This window comes from Balaenoptera physalus (genome assembly GCF_965194825.1).
Source record: "Balaenoptera physalus genome assembly, chromosome: 16".
NCBI classification, from domain to species: domain Eukaryota; kingdom Metazoa; phylum Chordata; class Mammalia; order Artiodactyla; family Balaenopteridae; genus Balaenoptera; species Balaenoptera physalus.
Genome location: NC_138898.1, coordinates 5,852,994 through 5,867,201, shown reverse-complemented (window position 1 = coordinate 5,867,201; position 14,208 = coordinate 5,852,994). Strand labels below are relative to the sequence as shown.

The window sequence follows — 14,208 nt, the reverse complement described above, 5'->3', positions numbered from 1 at the left end:
TCATATCCAGAATATGTAAAGAACTTGCACAACTCAACAACCAGAAGACCAACAGCCCAATTTAAAAATGAGCAAAGGACTTGACATTTCTCCAAAGAAGATGTACAAATGGTCAACGGGCACGTGCAAAAGTGCTCAACGTCACTAGTCGTTAGTGAAATGCAAATCTGAACCACAAATTCAAACCCACTAATACAGCCATAATTTTTTTTAAATTAATTTATTTATTTTTAGCTGTGTTGGGTCTTCGTTTCTGTGAGAGGGCTTTCTCTAGTTGCAGCAAGCGGGGGCCACTCTTCATCGCGGTGCGCGGGCCTCTCACTATCGCGGCCTCTCTTGTTGCGGAGCACAGGCTCCAGACGCGCAGGCTCAGCAGTTGTGGCTCACGGGCCCAGTTGCTCCGCAGCATGTGGGATCTTCCCAGACCAGGGCTCGAACCCGTGTCCCCTGCATTGGCAGGCAGATTCTCAACAACTGCGCCACCAGGGAAGCCCCCATAATTTTTAAATATGGAAAATAACAAGTGTTCATGAGGATGTAGAGAAATTAGACCCTTTGTACATTGCTGGTAGGAATATGAAATGGTGCAGCCGCTGTGGAAAAAGTCTTGTGGTTCCTCAAAAAGTTAAGCAAAGAATTAGCAGGTGATCCAGCAATTCCACTGCAGAGTATATACCCCAAAGAATTGAAAACACGTATTCAAACAAATAAATGTACATGCATGTTCATAGTAGCACAATTCACAATAGCCAAAAGGTAGAAACAGCCAAATGTCCACCAACTGATGAATGGATAAAAAAGTGTGGTATATAAACACATACGTGGAATATTACTCAGTCATAAAAAGGAATGAAGCACTGACACAGGCTACAACATGGACGAACCTTGAAAACATTATGTTAAAGGAAAGATGCCAGACACAAAAGGCCACATAGTGTATGATCGTATTTGTATGAGATATCCAGAATAAGTAAATCCATAGAGACAGAAAGCAGATGGGGGGTTTCTAGGGGCTGGAGGGAGGGGAGAATGGGGAGCAACTGTTTAATGGGTACGGGGTTTCCTTTTGAGGTGATGAAAGGTTTTGGAACTAGACAGAAGTGGTTGTTTGCACAACACCATGAATACACAAATACCACTGGATTGTTCCTTTTAAAATGGTTAATTTTATGTTATGTGAATTTCACCTCAATAAAATTATAGTAACCATTGCTTGGTGAAAATCATGGAAATGTATTTTAAATTTTTATCATGACCCCCAGCCCTGAACTGCCACACCCCAGATTCTGTTGAGCTCCGCGTGTCTGCTCAGCAGGGAATTATGCATTTTGCGTATAATTCTTTGGTGACATTTGCCAGCCAGGGACCAGAGCTAAGGAGTATTGGGGTTTTAAGGCTTTCAAATGGTGCTGCTACTACACCCCAAAGCAGAGAAATGAAACAAGTGTTTGCTTCATCTACCTAGAGTTACCTGGGTTTCCTTCAATCTTCTTACCATGTGAAAAACATCTGTTCAGAGAAGAGTAGAACAAAACACAGTTTCCTATTTAAGAATTCCTTTGGCTCTTTCTTTGGGTCCCCTAGGACTACTCATTGGTTTTGTTTATTGAATTTGTTAACAGGGTATTTTGTGAGCAGTTTACTTTGTTCCTACCATTCTATCTTTGAGTTGATACCGTGGATTTTGAACAATTCTTTTGACTCTGAAAGTTAGTTTCCGAGCGATCATGAAATTATGACGAAATGAGTCCTAAATAAATTGAAGTTGTGAAAACAGTCACGTGGCCTCCCCCGAGCCCATGCCTGTGTGAAGAGAAACAAGGAGCAAGGCCAGGTGAGGCCTGAGACACCTGCCCACACCTGACCTGGGGAGGAGGGTATCAAGGGGTTTGGGGACAAGCTCACCGGGGCAATTTCTCAGAGGAAAAATGGGGCACTTTCACAAGAAAAAACAGGGAAATGAACACTGGCACATAAAAAGAGTAGATATCTGACTCCACCAACTGTAAAGTAGGCAAAAGAGGGCTGTAACACCAAGCAAGATGACATTTCTTAATTGAGACATAATTCACACACCATAACATGTATCATTTTAAAGTGTACAATTTAGTGGTTTTTAGCATGTTGACAAGGCTGTGCAACTCTCACCACTATCCAATTCCAGAACTTTCATCGCCCCCAGAATAATCCCTATACCCCCTAGCAGTCACTCCCCATTTTCCCTCCCCCCACCCAAGTCCCTGGTGCAACTTAAAGTTTTAAATCGTGGTAAATGTCATTGCGGATTGTGTGAGATTCCCATTGTGCTTTTGAAGGACTGACCATAGTTTAAGGGACCTGCCATCAACACCGGATAGACACACTCTCCCTTCCTGATGGAAACAGCCCCGACCCAGATGATTTCTGGGTCAGTGCCAGCCGTATGAACCTGGCAGTGTGTGTGTTATAAAGCCAGTCCCTTAGGAGCCAGCGGTTTAGAACCAAAAGCCAAGCCAATCACAGTTCTGTTCAGGTCAGACGTGGTGGTTGACCAGATCTCTGCACAGAGAGGCCAGAAAGAAATCATGCCTTGAGCACTGTGCCGATCTAAGAAGCCAGGAGCCTGGGGCTGAAAGCCAAACAAGAGGCTCCCGGGCGAGTAGAGAGAGAGGGTGCTAGGTGACGGGGCTCTGAGGTCAGGTCGACCTGGATTCAAATCCCACCGCTTGCCTGTGTACGACCTTCATTTCTCTGGGCCTTAGTTTCCTCCTCTGTAAAGTGGAAATGATCGTACCACCATCCCAAGGGATCAGTGTTGTAGGAGCAGATGAGCTCATGCACAGGCCTCGCTCTGTCAAGCCCTCAGTTCCTGTTTATCCCCACCTCTGTAGACTGCACTCTTGTGTCCATTTTACAGATGGGAAAACTGAGGCTCAGCCAGGGGAGGAACTCATCAAAGAGCACCCACCCATATCATGAGGGCTGTTCAAAGACACCCCAGTTCTCTCTTTCTGAGGGCACTTCCCTGCCTTCTTGGAGTTGGGTGTGGCCACGTGATTTGCTTTGACTGCCTTCTTTTTTGCCTCTGGTCTGGCTGCTGGTCACATCTGAGAGGGTGGCTATTCTCTCTGCCTGGGTCCCTGGGTGACCATGGTGAGCACCATCCCTCCGCCATCCTGCAATGGGCATGTGCTATGGATGAGAAGTACAGTACATCTTTGTCGTTTTAAGCTATTGAGAAGCTGGGACTGTTCGTTACCACAGCATAACCCAACCCACCTTGACTGACACAGTCACATGAGCGAGAGCTAAGATTCATACCCTAGTCCGTCTGACTCCCAGGCCTCAGCCCCAGCTCCCTGCCTTGTTGGAGAGTCTGGGGCTTCCTCAGGCCCACAGCCGGTGCTTCCGAGGCCTGGCATCGGCAAGTGGCTCTGAAAGCCCACTAAGGGCCATGAAGAAAGATTCAGCAGGTGGAATTCTATGATGACCCCTCAGCATAATCCTCTGCATCCGGAGCGGGGCCTGTAGACAGTTATGTTACGGGGCACAACTGACCTTAAGAAAGGAGCCAGTCCTCAGTGTGCCTGACCCAACCAGGTGAGCCCTGGAAAGAGATGAGGCCTTTCCTGGACAACGCATACAGGAGATTTAACGTGCGGGAGAGTCTCTGTTGCTGGCTTTGAAAGTGCAAGGGGCCACGTCACAAGGAATGGGGCTGACAGCCAGCCAGGACACAGGATGTGCGTCCTTCCACCGCAAGGGACAGAGCTTGCTACAACCTCGTGTGCTGAGAACAGACATTAGAGCCTCTGAGGAGAGGACCGGCCAGCCAGCACCTTGATTTCAGCCTGGGGGTCCTTGAGTGGGGAACCCGGTCACACTGTGAGCTCCTGTCCCACGGAAAAGAGAGCAAATAGATGGTGCTGTCTCACGCCGCTGTTTGTGGCCATTTGTTATGCGGCACTGAAAGCTGATACAAAAGCGGGTCCTTTCACGTATCCACTGGGCTGGGAGGAAGCTCAATGAAGCCCCAGCTTCTCCCACTGTCCTCGGAGTCCCTTCGCCCAGCACATCCCAAGACCCCTCCAACCTCCCCTCCTTTTCTTCCTGCCACTGTCCTAATTCCCCTGTTACCCCCTTCAATACCTGCTGGACAAATGTGTCATGTGACTTGGGGCTCTCCTCGCAAGGGGTGGAAAAAAAAAAAAAAACTTAAGCTCTCAAATGCAGGCTCCCAGTCAGAGCTGGACATACCAGGCCGACTTGGCACAAGGAATGCCAGCTCCTTGCCAACGTAGTTGAAAGAGGTTTTTTAGTCTCAAACAAAGCTCTCCCTTTGAGGATTAACTGCCAACAGGGAGTTCTTTGTTTTGAGTAGAATTTAAGATGATTGCTGAGATAGGAAAGGGGAGAAAGGTGACACCGCCAAGATTGCAGCGTGTAAATCCTGGATTATACAAAACATCATTTTTTTTTAACTTGTTGGCAAATATGGACGCATATCACGCCGACACTCCGAAACATCCATTTGATTTGGGGCCCCGTCCCTGGTCTCACGTTTCACGGCAGGTGATCCCTTCAAAGATATGCACGCACATATGTGGGTCCTCGCAGAGAGGAAAGGCCTCTTCTCACTTGTCAGCTTTTTATGTTGTTAGAAAAAAAGGAAAGCCATCCTCAAGATACAGCCCCGGTGTTGTTTCCCAAGGTGGAAAACTTTGCAGATGGGAAGGAGGGATGGGTAACTCTGACACGGGGCTAAAAGCCTTTGTTTAGAAACAATCCCTGGCCTGGTGTTCACGGCCGTTCTTAACACGCTGCCCTGCGCTTTCTGCTCTCTGAATGGAGCCTGCTGGGGTGAAGGGCCCTGCCTCCGCACGGCACTCTCACACCTCAAGGCTTGGCCCCCATCTTGCTCTGTATAAACTTCAACGTCCTACTCTGGGGCCAATGTCCTCATGACCTGGCTTTCCTGCTGCATCTCTGACCCGTCTCCCGGCTCTCTGCTCCACCCAGCCTGTGCCTGGAACACTGCCAGCACATTCCTGCCCCAGGGCCTTTGCACAGCTGCTCACTCCACCTGGGCTTTTGTTTTCCCAAATATCCACCTGACTGACTCCGTTTCTTCTAGTTTGTGCTCAAGAATGTCATCTCCCTGGAGAGGCCTCCCTGGCGCCCCCATCTCTCTTCTCTACTCACCGGCTTCAGATCACAGGTTTCATTTTTAATTCTCTCTCCACCCCCTCCAGAGTGTGAGCTCCACGCTTTGATTCACACCGCGCCTGGCCTCGTCGTAGGATTTGGGCCAGCAGAGGGACAATTACAATACACGGTGGACACAGCCAGAGTCTCTGTCCTCCTGGGGCTCCTGCTCTGGGACACGTCCTGGACACTGGGCTTTGGGAGAGGGTGTGAGTGTCACAGGCGAGGATGGGGAGCTGGCCGTTTTCCCCACCTCCAGTCTGCATTTGCCAAGAGCCCCAGACCCCTGCTGACCCCCCTCTGTTAATGATTTGGGGGCCGCTCCATTTGTCAGCTGTGCGTTTTGAAGCTTGCGGGCATGGGCTCCAAGCTGTGGTCGCCCCTCCGTGATCTCAGCTCAGGGAAGGAAGTCAGGACACAGATAATCCGAAGCAGCTGGAAACCCCAGCGACAACGCTGGTAACACTGGCTCGCGCAGGCGACTGTGCTGGGTCCCACCACGGGGCTCCGTCCCAGCCTGGACAGCCGCGGCAGAGCACTGGGCACCTACTCTATCCTCATATCTAAACGAACTTTTTGTTTTACTGAATGAATCCATCTTTCATTGTATGTAAAGCTTTTCTCCTTTACTTGCAAAATAAGCCTAACTACTATAGTGGGAAGGAAAGATGTTCTCTATTTTTTTTTTTTATGAAATTGCATATCGTTTATTTACTAAGCTAGAACTTACATTTAGTAAATGTGGTTCAGTGAGCTCTGACAAACGTCTACAGCCATGTAACCACTCCCACAATTAAGATGCAGAGTTCCACCCCCGCAGAAACTCCCTCTGTTGTGTGTCGTCTTCATTTAATCCTACATCAACCCTGAGAGGCCGCCGGGCTGTGAGGACAGGGCAGGGGTTCTGCCCTCTTGCACACCCTGAATTCCACTGCTCAAAACAATGCCTGGCATATAGTAGCTGCTCGATACACGTTAGCCGAATGACTCAGTGAATGACTTTGGTGTTATTGTTATGATCAGTTTACAAAAGAGGAAAGGAGGATTAGAAAGCATAAGCACCATGACAAATAAGAGACAGATCCAGGATGTAACCACAGGTCTATTGTTGTTTACATCTCCAGCCCCAGTCAGTGGCTCTCAGAACCAGAATCCCCTTGGGTGGGACTCCAAGGCCCACCTGGGCCAGACCTCTCGGCACGGCCTCATGCGAATCCAGCCTAATTACTTTGAAACACTGACTTCTGTCTCCTCTTGCTTCTCAGGTTCATGGGCATTCATGTAAAGAATGCTTGGGAGTGGGAAGGAGGCCAATTGACCCTCCTCACCACAGGGAAGAGAAAGGAGTCCTAAACTGGCATTCTGCATCCTCAGGTCCAGCCCTGCCTCTGGCACAACTTGCTATGTGACCTCATGCAAGTATCTTGGCCTCTCTGGGCCAATGACAAAAAACCCTGCTCACGCTGGGTTAGGGAACGAAAAGGGAGATGTTTCCCTGGCTAATCGAGGTGCCGGGGAGTATACTGATTTAGATATAGCTTGACCCAGGGGCTCTGACTATGTCATCCAGACTCAAGCCCCCCACCCTTTCCCTGGATGGGTGGCTCGGGTAAGGGGGGTGCCGGGGGCCCCGCGTCTCTCATCCTCCAGCTTGGGCTTGTTTACCAGCAGAGGCAGGGCCCAAGAGCCGGAGTGGAAGTGTGCAAGGCCTCTCATGGCCTAGGGCTGGAACCGCATGCAGACTTGTCCAAAGCGAGTCACAGGCCAGCCCAGATTCCAGGAGGTGGGACAGACCTCACGTGTTAGCGGGAGGTACCACACAGTCCCCAGCCCCAGTGCAAGCAGTGAGGCTACAGGGAGTGATGGGGAATGTGGCCGCTTACAAAATCTACTGCAAGGAGGAGGGATGCGAGAACCCGCACAGGAATTTCTATTTCTCTCAGCGCCCCTGAGGGCAGGAGAACCTCCAACGTCACTCATGTTCCAGGTCCAGCTGCAGTGGGAAATTCTCCCTCTGGCGAGGTCTTCCTGCCCCTGCCTCTGCTGCATCCCCTCATTTCTTTGCTGGGCAAACCTGCCTTCATGCAGCTGAGGAAAGACCCGCAGGGGCCCTGCCGGGCTCGTGCAATCCCAGCGCCTGAGGTTTCTGGCCGCAGGTGCCAGCACGCTGCCAACTCACGGGTAGCCAGAGTATCCCTCAGCTTGGCTCTTACTTTCTCAGCCACCAAGTTGTAAAAGCTTCCGTGGCAACGGCCAGGAGAGCCCTCTTGCCCTTTCACAGAGCTGGTGTCTGGGTTGGCCTGGCCAGCGAGGATCCTTCTGGATGTGCAGTAAATTCTGACCTTTGGTTCAACCCAGCTTAACGAGTGTGTGAGGCTGACAAAGGCCTGGCCGGGTCCCCAGAGCTGCTTTGGGGTGAGGCCTCTGGTCGCGGGGCCAGCCCTTCCCCGTGATCTCAGCGCCCCTCCCACTCCCCACAGAGCAGGGGGCGGGCGCAGCTGTGGGGCGGCAGTTTGGGAAAGAGACTGCAGCTCTTCTGGAAGTGGGAGTGGAAATGCCGAGGGCTGGGGAGCCCGTGTGAGGTCAGCCAGCGTCTGGGGGTCCTGCAGAGGCCTCGGCGGGGCTGGGCGTCTCGGAGCCGCTCCCACGGGTGCATACACTGCGGCTGTTCACAGGGCGGCTCTAGGTCACCTGGCTTCCCCACCTGCCACTCACCTGTCCCGTGACGTGAGCAGGACGGCTTAACCTCTCTGAGCGCACAGGGGTCATCGGCAGGAAGGGGTTAAGACCACTCAGTGCCTGGGTCACTGTGGGGAGGAAGAAGAGGCGCGTAGAAGCACTCAATAAATATTGCATCTAATTGTTCTTGGGGCTTCCACCTTGGGAGCTTGGAAGGTGCACACGCCCAGCCCAGCAATGAGGGAGCTGTATTCTCGCTCCACTTGGATGCCGAGAGGCTCCGAAGACAAGCCTGGAAAGGAGGACGTAGCCCCTTTATCAACAAGGAGAGCGGCCAAGTGAAGCCAGGGCCGTGCCCAGGGCCACCCAGCTAGAGGGTGGGGCTCGATCTCACGACACAAACAGCACCCACCGACCGACTGCCCACCCGCCCACTGCTCCAGGACATGGGCTGGAACTTCACCCCGTCCTCCCAGCTCATTGTCACCACGCCGTCCCCCTCTCATAGATGAGGAGCTGCGGTCCCGCAAGGCACAGCCCCGACCCGGCTTCTAAAAGTCTGTAAGTACGTGACTAGGTGTGGAGCACTTGCTTAGATGAGGCTGCAGATGGGGGCAGGGCTTTGGGGGTCAAGGCTGCTCTGCTCCTGCAAACGGGCTCTGTCCTCCCCCACCCCACCCCGATCTAGAAAAAGTCTTCAGAAAAGGGCAGCTCCCACTTAGGGGACCCAAGGCGGCTCCTGAAGACAGCTTTCAGCTGACCCCCATTTCATCTTCCATGCCCGCGTAATGATAGTGATAATAATAAACAACAGAAACAACAAAAACAGCTACGATTTGCTGAGACTTGACGGTGTGTGCCAGGCATTAAGTATTCTAGCTGCACCAGCCCAGTTTCTCCCCACCTCAGCCATAGCAATGAGGTACTGCCTTTAACTCCCATTTCACAGAAGGGAACACTGAGGCCAAGAGTATAGGTCGCTGGCTCCAGGTCCTCAGCCAGGAAGTAGCAGAGCCGGACTCAGACCTAAGCCGCCCCCGCCAAGGCCCTCCCACCCCTCCCACTGCGAGGAGGTGCTGATGAGAACGCCTTCCAAGGTGCAGTGCTGCAGTTCACTTGGCTCCTCTCTCGGAGCTGGAGATGTAGCTGTAGAGAGTCACGGGTGGGCTCTAAGGTGGGATGGTGCCGTGGCTGGGAGCACAGGTTCTGGAGCCAGGTTGCCTGGGTTCCCATCAGCTGCACTCAGGAGCCACTCTGATCCTCTGTTTTCTGAAACAGGCAGCAGAGATGATGGAGACGTTCTGGGGATTTGACGAGATGATAAATGTAAAGTGCTTAGAATTGTGCTTGGCACAGGGTAAATGCTCAACAAATGATTATTACCTGGTCTGGTCTGTACTCCTCGCACAGGGACAGTGTGTGGAAAATCCTGGAGGCAAAACAGAACACAACATCCTCGGGGCAGGACAAGCAGCTGGAGACGGGGTAGCCAGATTGCGGACAGCCTCAGGCTGTGCCATGGATACTATCTCAGGGCAAAGATGAGCCCTCGGGGGGTTTGTGCAGAGCCTTGATGGGGGCACCTGTGTATCTTTAAAAGTCCATCTGGCAAGGCTGGGGGCAGGGAGAGGAGGGGAGGGAGGGGAGACTGCTGGGTCATCCAGGAGAGGAAGGATGGTGGCCGGGACCAGACCGGTACAGGGGACTTGGAGGTGGGTGGCCAAGATGTATGTTAGACGGGGAGTCAAGAGCCCTCGTTGATCATACTTTGCTTATTGTTTAATAACCTGCATTTTCACTCTATTAGGGTTGACCTCTATATAAATACAGACCTACTTTTGAACTGCATGACGTCACCAGTATTCAGCTGTTCTGATCTACAGAAACAGGAATGCCATATTGTTTGAGCAAACACATCACTGGTTTCCAAGGACTGGCTAGTATTCCATTTCGTGACTGTGCTTTTTTTTTTAATGTCCCGTCTTGCTGAACATCTCTGGTATTTTCAGTTTGGACCTATTCTGAGCCCCACTACACTGAATGGTATTTTTTATACTACCTTTGTGTGCCGGTCCTGTTATTTCCAGAGCTTTCTTTACCATGTGTGCTTCGCTGGGCCTGCTGAAAGCCAAGGAACAGCAGAGGGGCACACGTTGATTCTAGCACTTACCGAGCTGCTTGCTCCTGGCAAGGAGAGTTTGGCGTTTCTGACCCCTTCACTCCCAGCCAGGAATCCCACCCTGCCTGACCCGGGGGCTTCAGGAAGCTGAATGCTCATCCAAGCCTGGGAAGGGACCGTCCCACATGGGAAGGGGAAAGGCAGGCGCTGGCAGCCCTGAAGGTTAAATTCCAAGTCTCCCGGGTTGATGGCTCCCTCCCAGGCCTCCTCCCTTTGCTGAGTGTAAATTGGGGCTCTCTTCAGGCGGAACCTCCCCGACCTCTGCCCTTACGCTGCCTGCTCCTGCTTTGCTTCCCTGAACCCCCAGCACCTGCAGTCACGGTGTAGATGTGATCTGGCCTGGAGGAGGGGCCTGAGGATGCAGCGAGGCACAGCTGTCAGGATGGAGGATGCTGGTGGAAAGGTGGCCCAGCAGCCCGCGGTCCCTGCCTTCGGTCCAGCTGGGCTCCATCACCGCCTGGGGGCGAGAGGTTCCCACACACATACACGTCTTTCACCCTGAGTTATGGGGAACTGGGAGGGCAATTTGGTTGGGAACTAAACAAAAGGGGGCGGACGCAGGGCAGCCAGCGGAGCAGCGGGTGGTCGCTGAGCACCTGCTCTGTGGGAGGCTCGGCTTGCTGCCTCAGGGGAAGTCTTTATAATTCCAGGGGCTTCTGAGAGGGGACTCCTGTTAAATGGAGGGCTTTCGGTTCTGAGTGCCTTTGGGGCTTCGGGTGAGAGATTATAGGGACTCGGGGAGAGCCCTGCAGAACTTAGGGAGAAGAATTTGGAGCTGTGAGTTGGGGGGTGACAGGGCAGGAATGGGGAGGCTGAGAAGGGAGGGGATGGGGGGGGAGGAGGAGCTGACAGTCAAACTGCAGTACCTGACATCCTCTGCAGCTGAAGCCCAAAGGTGGGCCAGACCCTGCAATTGCTGGGCAGTACCTGGAGGGGGGCATCCTGGGAATCCCAAATGGGCTTTTATTAGAGACATGTGTGTATATTCAAAATGAATGAAATTGACATTCTCACAGAAACTCATGCACACCTCTTAACCATCCTGGACGAACCCCACCCTGAGTCAGGCACAAACGTCATACCCCAGAAGGAAGTGCCACGCTCCTTTTCCAAGGAAGGCAGGAATTTACTCCCCATCGGTCCAGGGGCTCCCCGTCCACCCTGGGTGCTCCTGTCGAGGTCAAGCCTGCAATTCTGGAGGCCCCCGCACGCTGCAGTGCTGGAGATGGGGGCAGGTGGGTTGCTGGTCATCGTCTCTGCAGGTCAGTATCTGCTTACCCCACAGGACCCTACCTGCCTCAAAATAAGAAACAAGAGGCTACATCATCCCTAGAGGCCCTCTCAGTGCAAAACTGGAAGCATTCCTAAGAAAAGAACTGCTTTTTCCGAGATTCAGAGATTATTCTGGTGCCTATCACCTGCCAAGGAATACTGCTTTCCAGCAAAGGTGCCTGTAATTTCAGCCTTTAAAGAATGTCTCCTGATAAGCAGGAGACAAAAACAGTGACCATGACAAAGAGCTAAAATATTTATCCCCAAACCATCCCATACATCTACCCAATAGGAAAACGATTCTCTTGGAACCTGCTTCTGAAATGATTGTCTCGCATGTATTAGAGCTGTACTAAAAGCTACCTTAAAACAGCAACAGCTTCCCCTTCCAAAGGGATGCCAGAGGACTTCCCTGGTGGCGCAGTGGTTAAGAATCCACCTGCCAATGCAGGGGACACGGGTTTGAGCCCTGGTCCGGGAATATCCCACGTGCCGCGGAGCCACTAAGCCCGTGCACTACAACTATGGAGCCTGTGCTCTAGAGCCCGAGAGCCAGAACTACTGAGCCCGTGTGCCACAACTACTGAGCCCGTGAGCCACAACTACTGAAGCCCGCGCGCCTAGAGCCCGTGCTCCACAACAAGAGAAGCGACCGCAATGAGAAGCCCGCGCACCACAAGGAAGAGTAGCCCCCGCTCGCCGCCACTAGAGAAAGCCCGCGAGCGGCAACAAAGACCCAACGCAGCCATAAATAAATAAATAAAAATTTGAAAACCAAAGGGATGCCAGAATATGGTCAGGATTTGGGGGAGGGTTTTTTTTTGTTGTGTTGTTTGTTTGTTTGGGGTTCCATGGTGCAGTGTAGCCAAAGAGAGAAAGAAAGATGGGGTACTTAAAGGGTTAACAGGCAGTGCAGAAGAATCACCTGCAAATTCATAATCCCAGGGGTTTCGTTTGTTTCTTAGAGACGCATAGAGTGGGGTGGACTTTAGGGTTTGGCACACCTGGGTTTCAATACGGTTATTCTCTGCAAATCAGGGGTTTGACAAGAAGACTAAATGGAAAATACTTAGGTCAGTGCCTGACACATAGTATTTGCTCAAGAAATGAATTTTTTTTTTTAAATCATCCCTGTGATGAGAGTAAGATTTATTGATCTGGAAATGTTTCTGCCCCAGCTGCACCCTGCCCTCCCCAAATTAATTCAAAATGATATATTTGCCAGATGTTTTAGAATGAAAAATTGAAGAATGGCGCAAGAGACAGGATCAAAAGGTGGGACAAAAGTGGCTATAATCTACCTAGAAAAGCCATCAATTTATATAATGAAGAGCCACCAAGGAGGAAGGTGGGGGAGGTGTATGAGCCTGGCACGTTTGGAAGCGGGGAGGTGAGAGGCTCCGGAACAGCTGGCTGGGGGGCCGGCAGGCTGGGAGGGGAGAAACGAGAATCTGAGAAATGAGGCTGAGGGCCGTGAACTGCATCCTCATGGATGTACTTTTTGAGATGCCGATGAATGGCAATTCCCTTTTAATAACGTCTGGTCCCTGGGCTGTGCTTCTGTGTATGAGACTCTGTTCTGAGACTGGGCCATGGGGGGGTGCCCAGCTGTTATTAGGGCTACATGGGTGATTCCTTTTAGGGTACAGAGGTCACCGCAGACGATAGGGCTCTGTTTCCTGGGTACTCACGGAAGGGAGAAGGGAAGAGAACAGTCTTAAGAGCCCAGTATCACAGAGTAAGAAGCTTATGAGGGACTCCAGGTAACTCTAGGGTCCTAGTTATACTGGTTCCCACGTAGAGATGGGCTTGCTGCGTCCTCACCCTAAGGAGTCACCATCGTGAGTCAGCCACAGACTCCTTTTCTGAAGGCTCCTTGTTGGAACTCCCTGAAATGCCCTGGCGTTTTGGCCATCACCAACAGCACTGCGTGTCCCTGGAGGGCGTAGCTGTCCTGCCACCGACAGCTTCCGTTGAGCTAATTGTCTAGGCCTGTAGTGGATGCCAGGGTGTGCCACTGAGAGCCTCCCTTTAGGGCCGTTGGGGGTATCGCTGGTTGATTATTCTTGGATGAGTCCCAATCCAGGAACTGCTTTCAGCCTCTGACAGCCACAGACCCCCCAAGGTCAGGCCCCTTCTTGGGTCGCCTGCATCCGATGACTGGCCGAAGAGAAAGAATGAAAGTCCAGACCCCTTGTCCATGTCCTTGACCATTCTATAGGGCATCCCAACTCCAGAGCTCCCCGGGGGGTCAGTGGGGCCTTTGTTGTGACCGCACCACCACCGAACTTCTCCCACACAAGTGTCCATCCCCAAAGCTCCCCCAGCGAACTTCCTGCACATGAACGCTGTTTCAGGGTCTGCTCCTTGGGACCGCGACCTGTAACAATCCCTACTCGGGCTACTGAGAGAGGATTGGGCTCTAGGGTTGCCAGATTTAGTAAATAAAAATTCAGGATTCCCAGTTAAATGTGAATTTCAGATCAACAGCGAGTAATGTTTTAGTATAAATATGTCCCATGGGACATTTGGGACGTTATTTGTTGTTGATCTGAAGTTCAAATCTAACTGGGAGTTCTGCATTTTATCTGGCAACCCTAGCAGGATCATGGAGTATAGAATATGGGGTCAAGGTCCGAATGGGTTGGGGGCCACGGCACATTAAGAGCATCACACACTCACATCCTACATGCAGATCAGCTTGGGTTTCTCTTGTAAGAAATGTAACAACTCATATGTGACCCTGTTTTTGCTTAAAAGAATAATAAGAGTAGTAGCTACCATATACTGAGGGCTAACTTTGTCCTGGACCATGTACTATGCATTTTAAAGCTATTAACCCATCTCTTAACCTATTTAATTTCCCAAACAACCTTTTGAGGTAAATGTATTTG

At 51.5% G+C, this 14,208-nt stretch overlaps 1 long non-coding RNA gene across 1 annotated transcript; it reads left to right on the top strand.

The window, feature by feature from the left end:
- Positions 1–941: 941 nt before the first annotated feature.
- On the top strand, positions 942–9,921 carry LOC309644462. The gene is made up of 2 exons (XR_014254440.1): positions 942–8,424; positions 9,671–9,921. It is a non-coding gene; the product is annotated as an uncharacterized lncRNA (long non-coding RNA).
- Positions 9,922–14,208: the final 4,287 nt, after the last annotated feature.